Genomic DNA, 16,006 nt, shown 5'->3' on the forward strand with positions numbered 1-16,006 from the left:
CAACAAGTTTCCCTACCCCTCTCACTAAGCTATTTAAAAATAAGAAGCACCACACTCATTTGCAGGACTCTCTTTTCTTATGGGAATGTTGAGATTGTAAGCATCCACTTGGTTGGAGTGGGTAGGTCTGCCACCATCTACAAAGGCCATGGCTGCTTCTAAGCAACAAGACTGCACTTTTCTGCACAGGCTCCTTTTCAGTCTCCACTGCCTCCTGTTCAGAATCAGAACCCTCCCCAGCTTCTTCTGGTGCTTCCTGCTTCACAGGAAGGCTGGAGGGGGCAGCAGCATTTCTGCTCCCCCTTTCAAAGGGTGGAAAGGGGCGATCCCCCCCTCCCTGCTATCTCAAATTCCCACAATTCAGCCTCTCTCCTCTCTGATTCTTCTTCCTCCTCCTCTGCCTTCAGAGACTGCCAACCCATGCCTGATCCCAACCGTACTGTGGGGCTCATGGCACCGGTAGTGGTTGTTGAATAGGCCATGTGAAGGTATGGAAATTTAAGCAAACAAAAATGCTCACACTGGGCTTCTGCGCTGCCCAAAAAAGAGAGAACAACACAAGTAAATGCCCCTAATTCTCTGCAGCAGCAGCAGCAGCAGCAGCAGCAGCAGCAACAACAACAACAACAACAACAACAACAACAACAACTATAACAACAGCTCTCAATAACAGAGAAACTCAAAATGAGGTTATTCAGATGTTTCAATATTTCATGCATGGCAGATGCTGCTAACCACTTCCTTTCGTGCCCACAGGTCCCTGTGAGGAATGCTGTGCTACAGATGGTGGAAACAGAGAGGCAAGTCCATGTGAAGTGGAGGAATGGGAATCTGAGGAAAACAAACAAACAAACAGGCAACTGCGTACCCTAGTGCCCTGCCGAAATCCGTCCTCCAGTTTCTCAAGTTGTTGCTGTTTTGCTTGTGAAAGAAGCCCCCATTTATCTGCCTCATTCCCATGGGACACCAGAATTTTGGTGGATGGTGGGTTTCGAGGTTACCTTATCATTGCGAGGTGGGTGATGAATGCTCTCTATTTCCAGTAAACATCTCTCCACCATTCTGAAGCCCAGTGGCATGTGGTCATTGGACTAAGGGCTAGTCCTCTAAATGTTTCCTGGGTGTCTCCTTCCCAAAGCCCAGAAAGCTTCTGCCCATTTTAGGGAGGGAGGTGCGAGACTCCAATGGATCCAAGATCCATCCTGCCATCATCCCAAAGTCCACCTGGCTTTTGGGAGTAGGCAGGAGATCTCCGGCGTCCTCCCAGAGCTCCAGCACCGGCACCTCCTTCACAAAGCCCAGGAAGTTTTTGCCCAGCTTAGGGAGGGAGGCACAATGCTCATGTGTGCAATGTCACATGCATGGCACACCCCTCACAAGCTAGCGCCTCTGGCCCCAACTATTCCCCTATGAAAAATTTCCCAGCACGCAGCCTCCTCAACCCCATGGGAGAAGTCATTATCTCATGCTCTCCCGGGACCTGGTCCACCACTCTAATCACTACGCCACACTGCCTCTCCTTACTATTGCAGAGAACAGACAAGACAAAGGAAGCCGCCTCCGATCCATTTCGCTTTTTGGAAAACTGCCTCAAGGCACAATAAGCCTGAAACACGGACCGCCACGGTACAATTTCTATTTTATTTTTAACAGGATAAAAAAACTTGGCACGCCTTGGGCTTTCGCCCTCAAGATAGGCCTTTCTGGTACTTGCCAATTTCAGAGTTAGAACTATACTTTAAATACTCTGCAGACTGTACTTAAGTGCCGGAGAATGTTAAACTTTCCAGTATGCCATACGTGTTTCAATTGATTCTTTGTTCTCCTTCAGAAGAGGTTAATGAAGCTAAAGAGGAGAGGCGGATTAAACGTTCAATCAAATTGCAGCATATGGAAAAATCCTGCCTAGCCCTGGAATCCACAGAAACGCTCCTACTTCCAATCTAGTGAGACCGGTATTAATAATAATTTATCCATCTGCTGCAGTCTTTCATTTCAGGTTCTGAAAGTATTTTATGGATACTAATTAACCCTCGTGGTACTTCCTCGAGGAAGAAATTATATTATCCACATGTTATGAGAGGGAGGGTCCACGGGGAAGAGTGAGGGGACAGTCCCAAACCACTGGCCAGACTCATGCAATGAATCTTCAGAGTCTCGCACTCCTTTTTTAGAGGCATCAGACTCTTCCCTGTTCCTCCGCAGAGAGGGAAGATTAAAACCAGAGTGACTGTTCAATATTGCTTCATTCTCAAGGTCTTGCCTTAGCATGCCACCTTGTATTTATGTCCTTGGAAACGGCATGAAAGCAAATGTTGGGAAGGGCTGCAGATCAGAGGTTCCACCAAGTCGGCAGCTAGACTGGTGACTGGGAGCGGCCGCCGAGACCACATAACACCGGTCCTGAAAGACCTACATTGGCTACCAGTACGTTTCCGAGCACAATTCAAAGTGTTGGTGTTGACCTTTAAAGCCCTAAACGGCCTCGGTCCGGTATACCTGAAGGAGCGTCTCCACCCCCATCATTCAGCCCGGACACTGAGGTCCAGCGCCGAGGGCCTTCTGGTGGTTCCCTCACTACGAGAAGCCAAGTTACAGGGAACCAGGCAGAGGGCCTTCTCGGTAGTGGCATCCACCCTGTGGAATGCCCTCCCACCAGAGGTCAAAGAGAACAACAATTACCAGACCTTTTGAAGGCATCTCAAGGCAGCCCTGTTTAGGGAAGCTTTTAATGTTTGATGGATTTCTGTATTTTAGTGTTTTGTTGGAAGCCGCCCAGAGTGGCTGGGGGAACCCGGCCAGATGGGCGAGGTATAAATAATAAATTATTATTATTATTATTATTATTATTATTATTATTATTATTAGTTCAATAGAAATTTAGGAAGCTGCCATATACAGAATCAAACCGCCGGTCCATCTAGCTCAGTACCGGTTGGCAGCAGTTCTCCGGAATGAATGCGGAGACCCGTCTGCATGCAAAAAAGCATGGAGTCTATCATCACTGAGTGACGACCATACCTGGCCTCTGCAGCAGGATGGATCCAGGCATGTTCAGCCCTCCATGTGCCTCATTGATAGAATCTACAAGTATCTGGGGTAATCGCTTATTGAAATGGAGATGGCAGATCTGGAAGCTGGCACTACTTGGGGAAAGTGGCGTAGCGTGGGTTGCCAGCACCCGGTGCCATGTGGAGGGTTAAGGGAGGGAAACGGGCAGTGTACGCATGCACATTCAACTACCTACTGGTAACCGTGTCACCCAAGAGATCGCAGCCACAGAGATACGAAATTTCGTTGTCTGGAGATGTCACTTCCTGGCTTGCATTGAGAAGCCGTTTTCAACAGAACCCAGCAATGGACGTATGCAGCTGTATTGAGGCAGCACCAGGTGTTGAAAAATTGCACCCCTAACCATTTTTCACCCTGGCAACCACCCTTGTGGCCCCACACCCTACGCTATGCCACTGCTTGGGGTGAGTGCAACACAATATGCACCTAAAATGGGGCATATGGTTAAACGTTAAGTTTTCAGAGCAGCTACCAAGCTAGGAAATACAAAGCAGTTAAATGCTCCCCAACATGCAGTCATTTTTCTACACACCTCTCTTGCCGAAAGTTGCCACCCTTTACAAAGCCAAAACATTCCCAGTATACCAGCCCTTCCACAGCATCCTAATCCCTTGGTTTCCTCTCTGCATTGACCTGGGGGGGTGGGAGATTTGTTTGGAGTGCCTTCTCCCACCCACCACAAAATCCAGCTGTAAGTCCGGCAGTAAATAACGTGCGCCTAAGCCTGTCATCTAAATCCTCTTACGCTAAAAGTGATTTCCAGTCATAAAGTCACAGAAATTAGAGTGCAGAGAAGAAGAGCTCTTAGGCCACCTAGTCCCAAATCACTTTTCCCCCCCCTCCCCGCAGTACATTTGGGGCTATTTTGTTCGGTCTAGTTTGGAATGACTCCGGGGTGCTCTTTAAACATCTTCAAAATGGAGCTTCAGCTCCTTACCTGAGAAGTCTGCTTTAATGGTTTAATGGACATGTTTGCTTAATGAGTCATCCTTAGTTGAAAGCTTTCCCCCCCCTCTCTCTCTCCCAAGTATATGGAGTTGAACTCTTTTATATATGCTAACCAGGCGTGGCTAACCTGTTGGACACTATCATCCCTGACCAGCGTGGCCCATGGGAGCACAGGAAGCTGCCTTAACCTGAGCCAGTTCCTTGGTCCATCTAGGTCAATATTGTCCACACTGACAATATTGTCTCCAGAATTTCAGGTAGGAGCTTTTCCTGGGAAATTCTGCATGCAAAGGTAGATGCACAACCACTGAGCTATGTCACTTCCTAAAGAGACTGGGAGTGATAGGAGTTGTAGTTTGGGAACTTCTGCTGATTCATCACCCCAGATAATGACCAATGAAAATTCACATGGGGCAAGGTGTTTAGAGATGGGATGGAGATCCTGCCCTTGATTTAGTCCCCCACCCCTTTGTTACAGCCCTTTTCCAGCAGATCTATGAGGAGGACTCTTTGGACTCAACAGGCAATCTCCAGCAAAGCAGGAATTGCTAGTAGCGCAATAAAGCTTCCCTTCTCTTTCCTCTCCCCTTGCACCTCCTAAGCCTGTGCTGCTGGTGGGTGTGGGGACACATTGGAGGAGGGGTCCTGTTGTGCAGATGGAAGTCCTTGCACTAATGACATTACTCTGTTAGATAACTCCCATTGTTCAAATGGGGATTGCCTTCTGACCCTTTTTTGAAGCAACATTCACAAACTTGGAATGGATTTTAACTTCCATCTGCATGTGTCGGCTGGGACTGATGGGAGATGTAGTCCAAAACATCTGGAGGGCACTGTCTTGGTGAAGGAAGCATTGGAGCAATATCTGCTCTCACTGGGAGCTCTCCTTGGTCTCTGAGGTTCTTTTACTTGCTACGTGGCTTCTGTTACTTAGCACCTGCTTCCTGCCATTTGAGAACATCAGAAGAATCCTCCCAAAGTCTTGAGCTGCCCAGTATCTTGTTTGCCACAATGCCCTACCAGATGTCTTCCTAATGGGAAGCCCACAAGCAGTAGCCCTCTCCTGCTGTCGTTCCCCAGTGACTGATATTCAGAGGCATACTGAAAGGGTGCAGCTAGCACTCTAAGGTTCTCTTACTTGCTCGCAGGGCACTAAATGACCTTTTTTGTATTTTCCATGGATGTAATAGGAATGTAAAGCGGAGGTTGCCCACTGGTGCAGCCACAGAGACTTTCCCTCCTGCCTGGCAGGGTCCCCTTCCCCAGTGAAGTCAAGCTTGAAAAAAGCACCATATTGTAGCCAGTAGAACGGGTTGTGGTGACCATAACAATTTTTCCGGTTTGCAAATGTGCCTGCAGGCCCAAGGCTGGCAACCCCTGATGTAAAACATACAGTAGCTACAACCATTTCTGGTCCTCATAAAGGACCAGAAGCTACAGCCAGCTTTCTGGTCCTCATAAAGATTCCCACATGTCCAAAAAAATGTAGATGACAAAAGCCTCAAAGAGGGTCCCCCCCCCACACACACACATTGTACATTTGAACATGCCCTTTTAGAACCGAAACCAGCATTTTGAAAACATTGCAAATGTCAGTGTGTTGGGATTTTGGATTTGCCCTCAGAATTCCAAAGCTTGATTTCATAGCCTCGGCATCCTCTTGATGGTTTTAGTTTTTGCCTGGTGTAACGAATCGACCCACCTCAGAAATTTTCTCCACACATTTGGCCGACTGGCTGCTGGAAACAAAATGTTGGATTCGATGTTGCAGGACAATCCAGGGCCTTGTTATTCCTGCTATTCTGAGGAAAGCAAAGGGTGTGAGGGAGGCTCAACCTAAAGCAAGAATGAGGGCAGCGGGAGGGCAATAAAGAGAGAGAAGTTATACATAACTCACATGACAGTTCTCTACATACAGTAGCTACTTCAGGAGTAAGGCCCGCTGAGTTCAATCCATGGGGCCTACACTCCCCAGTAAGTGTATGTAGGAAATGTAGGGTAGCAGTTGGCATTTAAAGTACATGCACCCCTCCCAAGAATCCTGGGAATTGTAGTTTCCCTCACAGGGCAGTGAAATTCGCAGCACCCTCAACAAACTAACGTTCCCATCATTCTTCCAGACGTGCAGGGTTTAAACACATGATAGGTACACAGCTCTATTATTGCATCTCATTTTGCAAATTGCAAATCCTTTTGATGGGCTAGAAGACATATGCAATCTCTCCAAGCGATCAGCTTGCTTCCGTCATAAGGGCTTCTGCAGCTTAAAAACAGAAACTCCAGCACAAACGCGTTCTACGGGTGCATCTGAGAAAGGGGGCGGGGCAACAACAAAGAGCCCTGCTAAATGCAAATCATTTCCCATCCCATAATAACAACAGCAGCACGGTGATTAACAAACCTGGTTGATGAAACAAGTGGAATAAGAGTGACACACCATGGCAGCTTCAAAAATAAAATCCCTTTCCCTTTGAAATGACAGGGTCTAGGGGCACATTTCTGCCTGGAGAATGTAATTATCTCCGGGAAATATTATGTGTAGAATATAGTGTGTGTGCATATATATTCATTCTGCACTTACATGTGCTTGTAAATCCAGGAGCCCAGCATAACACTGTTCCTTTGCTTTTGAATATTTTAAAGCATCTTTAAGATTTCAAACGAAAGGTCCTCTTTGGTTCACCTGTTGCAGGAATGACAGCATCCTTGGCCACTGGCTATGTTTGCTGAGACTGATGGGAGTTGTAGTTCAGCAATGGCTGGAGAGCCAAAATTTCCCCACACCTGAACTATTGGCTCAGAAGATGTGGATCATAGAATCATAGAGTTGGAAGAGACCACAAGGGCCATCCAGTCCAACTCCCCTGCCAAGCAGGAAACACCATCAAAGCATTTTTTACATATGCCTGTCAAGCCTCTGCTTAAAGACCTCCAAAGAAGGAGACTCCACCACACTCCTTGGCAGCAAATTCCACTGTCGAACAGCTCTTACTGTCAGGAAGTTCTTTCTAATGTTTAGGTGGAATGTTCTTTCTTGTAGCTTGAATCCATTGCTCCGTGTCCGCTTCTCTGGAGCAGCAGAAAACAACATTTCACTCTCCTCTATATGACATCCTTTTATATATTTGAAGATTGCTATCATATCACCCCTTAACCTTCTCTTCTCCAAGCTAAACATACCCAGCTCCCTAAGCCGTTCCTCATAAGGCATTGTTTCCAGGCCTTTGACCATTTTGGTTGCCCTCCTCTGGACACGTTCCAGCTTGTCAGTATCCTTCTTGAACTGTGGTGCCCAGAACTGGACACAGTACTCCAGGTGAGGTCTGACCAGAGCAGAATACAGTGGTACTATTACTTCCCTTGATCTAGACGCTATACTGTACTCCTATTGATGCAGCCCAGAATTGCATTGGCTTTTTTAGCTGCTGCATCACACTGTTGACTCATGTCAAGTTTGTGGTCTACCAGGACTCCTAGATCCTTTTCACATGTACTGCTCTCAAGCCAGGTGTCTCCCATCCTGTATTTGTGCCTTTCATTTTTTTATTTTTATTTTTTTTGCCCAAGTGTAGTACTTTACATTTCTCCTTGTTAAAATTCATCTTGTTTGCTTTGGCCCAGTTGTCTAATCTATTAAGGTCATTTTGAAGTGTGATCCTGTCCTCTGGGGTATTAGCCACCCCTCCTAATTTGGTGTCATCTGCAAACTTGCTCAGGATGCCCTCAAGCCCATCATCCAAGTCAATGATGTAGCAGGTGAGAATTAAATGATGTGACAGGTGAGAATTAAAAAGTGAACTGAGTAAACTTCATCCCCGTTCCTACATGGGGATACTGCAGGGTGAGGTAGAAGCTGCCACTTGGGAGATATGCAGAAAACGAAGAAGCATTGTCGCATGCTTCCACTATTCTCCTCTTCTTTATATGTAAGAAGAACAGGATATACCATAAGGGGAAGGGGCATAGCTCAGTGGCAAGCATCTGCTTTGCATGCAAAAGGTACCAGGTTCATTCCCAGGCATCTCCAGGTTGGGCTGACATCCCCTCTGAAAACTGGGACAGCCATCGTCAGTCAGTGTTGGCAATGTGAGCTAGATGGGCCACTGTTTTGACTTGGCTCAAGGCCGTTTCCTCTGTGTGATCTCATGCTCTTGCCCTCGTCCCAAGAAAACCAAACACTTCTGCACTTTTCTCTCCTCAGGCAAGTTGGGAGTGCCTAACAGAGTATTTAAAAACCTATCTGGAATACGAAATGAAAATATTAACCACCGACATATTTTCAGCCCGTGTCTTGCACTGCCTCCGTTTGACCGTAATAAAGCCTTATCCATCCACACTTCATAATTCAAAAATAAAAATAAAAAAACTGACAGCCGGCAATGGGCACAGCCGACGTCTCGTCTTGCAGAGATTTCAGTATGTATATACTTTTATTCTTACAAAATATATGGCTCTGCTTATACATGTACTGCTAGGATTTTCATTAGTTCCATAAATATCTTGCAGAGACGTTAACTATCCAAATTCGTACTGGCACATGAAACATTTCTTGCCCTGTCCCCCATTAAAAAGCATACGAGAGTGGGAAGGGTGACATTATGATCTAAGAGCTGGGCTCCGTGACTTTTGACAAAGAATAAAAACACAACTCAATAATTTTCTGAGTCTGCAAGAAGTTGTGTAAGCAAAACAGAAAGCTATGTCCAGTTCTGGGCCCCATGGTTTTAAGAGGAGGGCAACAAAGGTTTTCAGCAGAATGGAAAACAAGTTCTAGAGAGAAAGGTTGAAGGAACTAGGCACCCTAGTGAAGAAAACATAGGAAATGTGGTGTAGGAACCACATTAAAGGAGAGAAGTATCAAGACTCTGCTCTATCATTTCCCCCGAATTTTGTGATGCAGAAGATGGAAGGAAAATGCATAAGAATTAATATTACCAAAAAATAACATACAAAAATGCATGAAATTAGGAGAAATCACTTGCAAACATGTGGACATTTATCAAAGCTGCATACAGACACGTGTTGCTTAGGAGAGATTCAGACTAATACATTGAAGAATTTTCATGAGGATTTTTTAAAACTTGTTTTATTTTTGCAAAAAGTTGCAGAAATGTGGAGAACTGAATACTGTATTTAGTTCAGAAAAATGAGAAACAGAGGGAAGCAAATTGGCAGGTCCTACTTGCACTCTTCCCCTACCTGGCACCAAGCTTGGAGTTGCTTCCACCAAAGTCAAGGAAACTTGTGCCATACTGCTTGCAGAAACCAGGACAATGAGTCCCTGTGCGCTCCCCTCCCCTTCCATTACCAATGGGCTGGTTTTCATGCTGCTTTGCTTACAATGGAAATTGCAGGGGGTTGTGCCACTACCACACACTGCTTTTGGAGTCCTAGGAAGAAGGCACCTAATGGGAATAATGTGTATACGCTTTCCTCATGCAAGAGAATTGCAGCAGTGTGGTTTTAAAAAGAAATAGCATCATGCTAGCAGATACACTTTTACACAAAGCTACTAATTTTCTGAACTGCTAGAACTCAGTGTGCTCCAGGCACTTGGAAATCATTCGTTATCCAAGCTGGCTAATACTCAAATATCCCAAACTGGTGCAGTTTTGACTCAGAATTTTCTCATAGATTTCAGAAGAGAGTGGGCAAAGGTGAATGGAGAAATCTGGAGGATGAGAGTGAAAGTTCAATCCCCCCCCCCAGAGATAAGAAGCTTTAAATTCTTTCTTTTTCCAATTCAGTGGGGCCATCTTTCTCCCCACAATGCATCTGAAACAAAACCCACGTCATCATGGAATCATGGAAGATATGGTAACTGAGGCTCTTTCCTCACAAGCGTCTACTAGCCCAGCTGAGGAACTGTTTTTCCAGGCAAGACTCCATTTCTGAAACTCCGGGGAGCCACTTCCCATCAATGTAAACAATATTGAGTTAGATGCTCTTATAAAAGCAAAGCTGATGTATAATATTCAGGACCACTGTGTAATATTAAACAGTGCAGTTCCCCATGCTCAAGATCTTTTCATAATGTTTGCTCACAAGTACTGTATTTTTCCATATATAAGATGCCTCCGTGTATAAGACGACCCCTATTTTATGGAACCCAAAATTAAGAAATCAATATTTTAAATATAAAACAGAACAACTATATTTTATTAAATATTCAAAGCACCGGCACCAGCATTGCAACCCCTGGCAGCGGGCAGCAGCAGAGGGTGCCCCAACAATCCCCCAGACCACCCAAAGTTGTTGAGCTTGAAGTTTTCCATTGAAGGCACAATAGGTCTTCTTCTGCATTTCATTACTAAAAAACCCATTGGAATGCAATGAGGTAATGATGCCTACTAAGGGACTTGCCATAAAATACTGTATGGGCGTTTCCATGCACTCTGGCACTCGTCATGGTCCTCTGTGCACCAGCAGAAGCGGTTTAGTCATGCTGACCACATGACCCGGAAAGCTGTCTGTGAACAAACACCGGCTCCCTTGGCCTAAAAGCGAGATGAGTGTCACACCCCATAGTCACCTTTGACTGGACTTAACCATTCAGGGGTCCTTTACCTTTACCTATTTACCTGTGGGTGGTCAAAGAATGACAATTCTAAATAAATGGTGAATGATAATAATAATAATAATAATAATAATAATAATAATAATAATATATTATTATTATTATTATTATTATTATTTATACCCCGCCCATCACTAATTTTTTAAAGATTAAAAGCTTCCCTAAACAGGGCTGCCTTCAGATGTCCTCTAAAAGTCTGGTAGGTATTTTTTCTTTTTGACATCTGGTGGGAGGGCATTCCACAGGGCAGGTGCCACTACCGAGAAGGCCCTCTGCCTGGTTCCCTGTAACTTGACTTCTCGCAGCGAGGGAACCGCCGGAAGGCCCTCGGCACTGGACCTCAGTGTCCGGGCAGAGCGATGGAGGTGGAGACGCTCCTTCAGGTATACTGAAATGCAACATCACACTATTACAATAGTTTAGGCAACATAAACTTTGCCAGATGGAGCAATCTCCCCTTTCCTCCCCCTTCTTCATGCTATTCTGGGGGTTCTCTTGACCACTCAGAGCCAGGGGGGGCTGGTGAAAGAAAAGGGGGGGAGTCCTGTTGCATTTGTGGGTCTCATTGCGCTAAGTCCTACGAGTGCAACTGCTTAGTTCTGTCCATCAACACTTCACCGCCTTTCCCAAGCAACACATTTGCTGAGGTGGTGTACTCTCTCCACCTACTACTGTATTAGGGCCCATCCAGGCTCTCATCCCCGGCTGAAACAAAGCTAGTGTGCTGCTGGGGCATTTCCTCACAAACACATCCCTCTCTCTCACACCTTCTAAACTCCTGCTCAGTTGTCCACACACCATCACCTTGTTTAAATTTGGTGAGTTCCCCAAGGCTGATTCGGATGGTGGAAGTGAGGGGGAGGAAGTCCCTTTTTGCCAGAAGGCGTTGTTCTGCTTGCACACTGAGTTGTTGTTGTTTAGTCGTTTAGTCGTGTCCGACTCTTCGTGACCCCATGGACCATAGCATGCCAGGCACTCCTGTCTTGCACTGCCTCCCGCAGTTTGGTCAAATTCATGTTCGTAGCTTCGAGAACACTGTCCAACCATCTCGTCCTCTGTCGTCCCCTTCTCCTAGTGCCCTCAATCTTTCCCAACATCAAGGTCTTTTCCAAGGATTCTTCTCTTCTCATGAGGTGGCCAAAGTATTGGAGCCTCAGCTTCACGATCTGTCCTTCCAGTGAGCGCTCAGGGCTGATTTCCTTCAGAATGGATAGGTTTGATCTTCTTGCAGTCCATGGGACTCTCAAGAGTCTCCTCCAGCACCATATGGTGATGGTGCACACTGAGTTAGTTGGGTTCAAAATAATAATCCTAATACTGTAACAATAATCCTCAAGCCACATTCCCTTTGCCCGATATTAAGCATGCAGCCGCTACAATATAAATGCCACCCCCCCAAAAAAAGTAAAAAGATAGGAATCATATGAGATTTTTTCTTGCAAATTTATGTACGTCTAGCTGATCCATTTTCAATAACCCTTGATTATGTCCAGACTACAAACCCTGCAAGAACAAGCTTCCCCTTCCCTTAATCACAACATGTCCCCTAGACGTTCCGGATAATACAAGGAAGCGCTGATATGTGAAGGAAAGGTGGGAGGGTTTGCCAGACATCTTAAAATATCATAAACAGTTCTGGTTCAAGAAAATTCCATCTGGCTAATAGTTAATTTGAATCTGTTTCCCCTCTCCGTTTGCAGGTAATGCACCGTGAAATAACAGCCACAGAGAAAGGTCGGCACATTGCAAGGTATCCGCTAAACTGTTGAGGGAGCTCTTCCGTAGCCTCCTGTCACCTGCATCCAGGAGGGAGGATCTGGAAATCGCATAATGGAACCCTGAATTTTATTAGACTAGATTTAATATTTATACCCCACTTTTCCATTAACACTCCAAGGAGCTTACAGTATATATAAAAAAACTATCCCCGACCAAAAAAAGATACATTTGTTAGAATTCAATGTAGGGCTAAGGAGATTGTTCTACCAGCACAAGCATTTCCATATGTGGTCACACTATAAATTTGTATAAAGGCATCACGCTATCAGAATACAGATTTCCTATTCTTTTCCTGGTAATCGCTAAAAGGAATCTGCTTTTATCACAGCGGCTGCACACTGCTTTAACAGATTCATTGGGCTAGCCTCTGTGGATTCAAGATCCTTCTTCTGGTTGATCACTGCCAGCTCAAACCCCAGGAGCACCCATATTACAGGAATAATATATATGTGATTTCCTCATGCAAGAGAACTGCAACAGGGTGGTTTTTGAAGAAGAAGAAGAAGAAGAAGAAGAAGAAGAAGAAGAAGAAGAAGAAGAAGAAGAAGAAGAAGAAGAAGAAGAAGAAGAAGAAGAAGAAGAAGAAGAACCATGCTAGCAGATATTCTTTTAATGTAAAGCTACTCATTTTCTGAACTGCTAGAATTCAGTGTGCTCCAGGCACTTAGAAATCATTTGTTATCCAAGCTGACTAATATTCAAGTTGTCCCAATCAGCACAGTGCTAAAGCTTTGACTTAGAACTTCAGAGGAGGGTGGGCAAAAGCGAGTGGAGAAACCTGGAGGAATTGAGTGAAAGTTCTTCTTTTTTTTCACAGGGCGCTGAGCCAAAATAGAGAACATCCACAATTGAGAAGATTCATTTGGGGGAACCAAATGTTGGCCACGCAGAGTATTACAAAAGATTAGCAAAATCCATCCCCGACACCAGTCAGTCCTTATGAGAAATCAGAATTTTTTGTCCCACTGTGCATCATTTTACACACCTCATTTGACATTTTATTGCCAAGTCTTGGACTTCTGTGCAACCGCTTTTGGTTTTTATCACCCTGCCATGACCTTTTATAGGGATCTGCAGTATCAGGTACTAGAGAAGGGGAACATTGTCTGATGCTTTTTTCGGGGTTAGATCATGACACCCAAAATGGCCCCCATGCTCTTGTGTGAGAAAACGGGATGCCCATGTTTTCCCAAGAGAGTTGAGGAGTATGCTTAGAGAGCTATGGCTGATCAATAAACGAGGAGTACGAAAACTCAGGCCTGGTAGCCAAATGCAAGTCTCTCCCCAGGTAGGGATGTCAGAGAATTAAGAACAAAATGGAAACAGGAGCGGAAATTGAAACTCTTCATGAGAGATGAGAGATATTTGCTATTATTGTTTCATTCAGTCTGCAAATGATACATAACTGATTGCATTTCCCCCTTTTTGCATTGTGTGGAAGTGTGTCAAGCTAGCTTACTGAACAAAGGTAACAATTGCTCTGCCAACTTTTGCCTCTGGCCTCATCCAATCAGCATGTGGCCCTGGGAACGTTGTCCGGAGGAGAATGGATCAAAACAGTTCCCCATCCCTGCAGAAGACCAAAGAAACTTCATACCTGCTTGACCATTACTTAGAAATAAGTTCTGTTGAATGAAGTGCCTCTTACCTTTAGTTCAACACGCATAAGATTTGTACTCCATCTTTTGCAGCATTGCAACTAATCTTACTTTGGACAATTTCAGAGTGTGAAAAAACAGAGCCTATACTTTGATGATAATGCAAGCCCCTTTACAGTTCCTGTGTGTGCTCTATTTGATTGCACATTAAAAACATGATGCTAACAAATTCCAGCTCTTTCTAAATTACCCTGATGGAAGTGCTTTTCCTATTTGTTCTTAATGGTCAATGCAAGCCATTAGCGCATGTTACTTCCACAAAGGGCCACCAATATGAGTCTTGTGCATTCTTCCTATTTATGACCCACATGCGAAACACTCTACCCCACTAAGAACAGTTAAAAATAACAAAGAATGCCATCTCTTGCTGCTAATGGATTTATGGCTCCATGGGCAGGGGAGGGGCTATTTTGGGTGGATTTTATTTTAACATGCTTCCTTTTATGTTTATGCTCGATTCTTAACCTGAGCAGACGAAATGCATTTCATGTATGAATTATTTTCTTTCCAACAGGGGGTGGGGGTTGGGGAACTCGGAGATTTATGATCCTGTTATTTTTTAACAGTTGCGAAACAATAAGGTTTCTTTTGGTTGCATTGTAAATAATGTCCGCCATTTCAAATAAAACCTGATCCCTACAAATTAAATATAAATTAGAGGGACAAACTGGGTCGTCTTTCATATTTTGGTTGTTCCGCACCCTTCTAATATGGCTAAAACATTACCTCATAAGAAAGCGTCTAGAGAACAAGGGATAGCTCAGTCTGCAGAGCATGAAGCTCTTAATCGCAGGATCGTGGGTTTGAGCCCCACGATCCACAGAAGATTCTTGCTTTTCAGGGGTGGAGTAGACTCTGCAGTCCCTTCCAACTCTATGATTCCACAAGGCCCTAATTATTGTTGAAGATGTGCATTACAGGTAAGAGTACAGGACTGCATTCTGTAAAGGGCACTCAAATTAAACGTAAGAAGAGCTTGGCTGGTAGCCATTGATAGCTTTATCCTCCATGAATTTGCCCAATCCTCTTTAAATGTCATACCGCAGTGGTCCTCAACTTTGGGCCTCCAGATGTTTTTGGCCTACAACTCCCATGATCCCTAGCTAGCAGGACCAGTGGTCAGGGATGATGGGAATTGTAGTCTCCAAACATCTGGAGGCCCAAGGTTGAGGACCACTGTCATACCGGTACTTGTTGGCTGCATTTAGTAACTTCCAGGCTTTACTGACTTGAGCAACACCTCTGTTTTTCTGGAAAAGAGTGGTAGAAGACACCTGCCCAAGAGGCCCTCCTAGTTCCTGGTGGTGGGATACTGGCCACACCTCAGAGGAGGGGAAAAGCCAAGAGAAACTTGAGGGATCACAAAGAGGCAGAAGCAGGCAGGTGTCCCAGCACAGGGCAGAGAGATAAGGTTTCCAGTTTGCATGCAGGCACTGACAGTGATGCCGGAGGGGAGCCAAACTCTGCATCCCTCCTGCAGCTTCAGCATAGCAGCACCTTATTGGTTTCTTGTTTTTTGTTCTTACTTTGATCAGGTACTAGCTGGCCCTGCCACGCGTTGTAGTGGCTTTTTGTGTTAAATGGACCTTTTCCTGTTAAATGGACCTTCAGAGTCTCACTTCAGTCAGTTCTCGCTGGGCCTTGTTGCTGCATAAGGCCTGTTTTAAGTTGGTTGCTGTGGAATTTTGTGATGTTACCGATTGTATGCAGCCAATGGAGATGCAAATTCTCTGTTCTTTTCCCCAGCATGCACTTTTGGCTGAGTTGTGTGTTCTGGAAGACGTTGTTTTGGGGGTTTTACATGGCGCAGGTGTGACACCTGTCTTAGGTAACATTCTAAGGTCCTTCGGACATTCACATGTGATGTTGTGTCAAAATTTGAGCACTATCGGTCAAGCGGTTTCGGTGAAAAGTGGACACCCACCCACATGCCCTTTTTACATTGAGAGAGAGAGAGAGAGAGAGAGAGAGA

The 16,006-nt window shown here is 45.0% G+C and overlaps 1 long non-coding RNA gene across 1 annotated transcript; it reads left to right on the top strand.

The window, feature by feature from the left end:
- Positions 1-761: 761 nt before the first annotated feature.
- Positions 762-8,536, top strand: LOC148684896 (uncharacterized). Its single transcript, XR_015951251.1, has 4 exons — positions 762-1,015; positions 1,533-1,626; positions 1,832-1,946; positions 8,222-8,536. It is a non-coding gene; the product is annotated as an uncharacterized LOC148684896 (long non-coding RNA).
- The last annotated feature ends 7,470 nt before the right edge of the window (positions 8,537-16,006 follow it).

Source organism: Zootoca vivipara, chromosome 8, assembly GCF_965207765.1.
Source record: "Zootoca vivipara chromosome 8, rZooViv2.hap1.1, whole genome shotgun sequence".
Lineage (NCBI taxonomy): Eukaryota > Metazoa > Chordata > Lepidosauria > Squamata > Lacertidae > Zootoca > Zootoca vivipara.